This window comes from Montipora foliosa, chromosome 1, assembly GCF_036669935.1.
Source record: "Montipora foliosa isolate CH-2021 chromosome 1, ASM3666993v2, whole genome shotgun sequence".
NCBI lineage: Eukaryota > Metazoa > Cnidaria > Anthozoa > Scleractinia > Acroporidae > Montipora > Montipora foliosa.
This window is the reverse complement of record NC_090869.1, coordinates 23534804-23538990: the sequence shown is the minus strand read 5'-3', so window position 1 is coordinate 23538990 and position 4187 is coordinate 23534804.

Genomic DNA, 4187 nt, shown 5'->3' with positions numbered 1-4187 from the left:
TGGTGTTCTTTCTCAAACTGAAGCTTAATTATCTCTGAAAAATGCAAGGTTACCCCCAATTTTCTTTTTGGATACCAAGAGTACTTAGTAAGATCTACTTTCTCTGCATAGTTTTAAACCATGCAAAAAGATCCCTGTATTAGTAAGCATCACTGATAGGGAGCCTGAGTATCTCAAGATGGGCAGAACGTATGCGCAATAACTATCGTAGGCAGTCCATCCTTAAGACACTTAGACAAGTTTCTTTCCTTTTTCCTTTCCTTTAGAATACTTCCAAGTTACATCTAATTCCACACCACGTTGACAACTTTTGCCAACTTTCTCCCCCACCCCTCACAAACAATGTTGAAGGCCAAACCTTGCACAACATTTTTTGATAGTGCTTGACCCCAGGGACACAACATTGTCCTGGTAGGGAGGGGGGGTCAACGGAACAATAATTTTTTTTCAAAGATGGCAGTGTCCCAAATGTTTTGGCCAGGATTTTAGGTGTCATACATTCCTTGACTTTACGACACACCTGTATATATGATTCTAAGACTTTTTAATTCCATATCACTCCAAGCATTTAAATGTTTGCTAGGCAGCTGGTCTGTTTCAATTTTCCACCACCAGACATGAGAAGACCACGTGCACAAAGCCTTCCTACAGATTCAGTGGAATCTTTGCATATCCGAAAAATCCACTCTGATCCAAGCCCCACCGGTTGTGATCATCCAGGTAGGAACTTGATGTCCTTCAGGTATCTCCACTTTGTCTTGTACAAATTCCAGTCTATCATCTGCATGTTACCAATTACTCGCTTTGTTGTTTAAGTAGATGCTTTCTTATGTGTGATGCCATCGAGACTGCTGATACCAAACTCCACCACTGAAGTGTCTAGTCGCTCTTGGTTGTCATTTAACACAATCACAGTCAGCTCATGTGGTCTCCCTAACAATCCAAATTCAGCAGCCACATCACTGTTAAGATACGACTGACTGCTACAAGCAGTTGCAAAAAGGTTGAGATACTGCATCGAAAATTCACTTCTTCTTCCTAAAACTAATCTTCCACTTCATAAGAAAAGTCTTAACGCCCCTCCCACCCCTCCCCCCTTTTTCAATGTTGATACCCTTTAGTTTGAATGGCAAATGCAGGGGTGAACAACTCACCCTGCTAGCAGAGCCTTTCTTTTGCTTGCTCGATTGTGGCGTTCTCGAGAAAGACTCTGCATGAATCGAGTAAGATCTTTATTGAATATGCGCTCCATGTTGCCAGGATACAGTCTCGAACTCAAGCCTAATATGCCAGATCTCGCCGCCATCTTGGTTTTTCATGGTACAGCGGGCTCAATTATGACCATCGGTTTTGTCACTAAACGGAGGCTCGCACTGGAAAAACCGATTTGCCGAGGGAAACAAGATTGACTCCTCCAGAAGTTCGGGCTGCGGCGGCTTCAAAGAGTTGACGCGATTCGGGCAGAGCCCCCTTTTCTCCTCCTCAGTAAAGAAAAAGACAAAAGGAGGCTCTGCTCGCAGGGTGGGAACAACTTTGCTCGTGGGGGAGGGTGTTGGGGATGCGTTGACTTGGATGAAACGCATTGTACGGTTTATAACAGTGAGTGTCTCAACTCTTTTTGCAATTGCTTTTAGCTTCGTCTAGAAGAGCATTTACTTTAACCCGATTGGTGCCATTCATTAAGTACACTGTAGCAGGTCACATCGCCATAAATGGAGGTTGAACAGCAGATTTTGATGGCATAGTCGTAGTGAGGGCTCTCTGAACTACTTCCTATTCTGTCGGATGATCTCTCATCATGACCCATTCTGGGTTCTGGATTACCGTCATTCCTATCCGCATCTGGATGTTCATGAAGCAGTCGATGGTGGAAAGATCTGCACCCATTTAAATTGCACATTCTACTTCTTAAACATTTCTCCCCGCGGTGACCATCGGAAAGGCAACGAAAACGCAGTTTATGCTTCTTGACTACTTCCCACTTGCTCTGCACTGCCACATTCTTAAAACTCTGACGCTCCTACAGACCATGTTACCCACTGCACACCTTACACTTCTTGCTTGAAATTTTCTTGCTATCAGACTATGTATGGTCCACAAAGGTCCGTCCACGCGATAATGGCTTGTCTTGCTTGGCACTGCTTTTTTGGATACCTGTAATAATCTCTGATGCTTTTGTCAAGAATTCAGGTTCTCTGTCAATGAACTCTCTTAAATCTCATTCGCTTTCTCTGCCTCCATTATCTGTAACCCATTGTTTGTACTTAGCAAGGAGGCTCTTGTTAAGTTTTCTTTGTAGCGTTTTGTACAAGTAACCACCAGTGATGTTTTTAATGAAGTCGGGAAAATGCCATATGAAAACGATTGTCTCACAATTCCACTGATGATAGATAGTACAGAACTTATGTTATCTCTGACAACATGCGTTGGGATCGGATCGAGAAAGCAGGTCTTGTTTGAGGCGGAGGATATAATTTTCTTGATGCTTTCATTTGATAGGGGCGTGAACTGAGGAAACTCACAGTGAAGTACTCTGTTTTTTATGATGGTGGTCGAAGGAAGGATTAATTAATCCGTTCTTAGGTCTTGTATTTTACCAATAAAGAAAGCATTGATGTCTCCAGCAAGTTTTTCAAGAGAATCATAAGGAGGTAGTCTAGTAGTGTTTACAGAAAAAAGGCGATCGATAAGTAAAGTGAAATGAGCACCAAATATAATGAAGTGAACACCGAACGAATAAACCACCCAGTACTTTGAAATGACCACCGAATATAATGAAGTATGCACCGAGTATAATGAAGTAAACACCGCATGTAACGACTTAAGCACCGATTATCATGACCAAAAGTATCATAAGACAGTTATGGCGTTCCATATGAGACTGCGCAGTACGGACTACTTTAACATGTAGAAAAAGTAGATTTGATGTTTGGTCATAGTAACTGAAAATTGCCACGACCAAGTCGATAGGCCATTTTCGAAATATCAATATTCGACTTGATAGTGAGGCAGACAGGACAAAAACAGTAGAAACGAGTTGCAATGAATGTGAAAGATAAACATATCCACTTTCCTTTGTCTTTGTCCTCTAAACCTCTCTTTCATGCTATGTATTTTAAAGCTGAATTTTAGTAAATCGAAAGTGGCCTATTAAGCAGTTCGTTCAGAACTTGAAAGAAATGAAATGGGCAGGTACATCAACTCGTAGTGCTCACCTCGAATTGCGCGAAAAACGGTTTGCAAGCCAAAACTATTCGACATTTGCCCCGATTTCACCAAGGTTAGTTTAAAGATAGGGCTAGGGTGATTTCTCGAGGCCTTTTGTGAACGATAACGAGAGTGTGATCGGAAACGTCAATGGACCTTCTGATTTTTCATCGGACGGGTTGGTCACTCGGACCCCTCATACGTTCCCATTTGTAACAATAGGGTTTGTCAGTAAACTTTCATTTTGCGTGATTTTGGCCTGATTTCTGGTTCGCGTGACATTTAAGTGCACTTCTGGTGCTATGCCCATTTATGAACTGCTGCTGCTCATTAGTATGGACCGCTTCCTGCCAAAACACCATGGCGGACGCTTAATGAGATGGATCGTGCTCTAATTGAGCCATTCGTGTCACGTGGTACTAAACCCGGCCTTCAGATTGGCCACTGGCGCTATGAGCCAGGTGTACTACTAACCCAGAAAGGTTTTAATTGAAAGACAACCTATTGTAACAAACGTGCCTGTGGCTGGGCTAAAACCTGTAACGCTGAAAATTCGCTTTCTGATTTTTAAGTGTTGTTGCTGTTGAAATCCGGACTTACGGAACACCTTTAATGAGCAGATTTTACCGAAATTACATAACGAAAGAAGAAGGACAAAAGTTCTTGACCTTCGTTCAGGACCATGAGCCAGAGGTTTTGATGTTAGTTCACGGATTGGATGGGTTGCCAACCCATAAATTACCCGTCTATGACGAGATCATTCAAGGGATAATGCTTCCAAAAAGTTCCGAAGGGATTATACCACGCCTTGAAGCTGGGATGCTGTTAACTGTTAGGCTTGAAAAATAAGTACATCAATACGTGAACACTACAACACAACCTTAAGGTGATTTCCTGGTTTTGCATTGCGTAATCCTACTGCGCATAATTTCATGCGTTATTGGCGCGCGCATTAGCTCGCGCACATTGATGAAATGGCG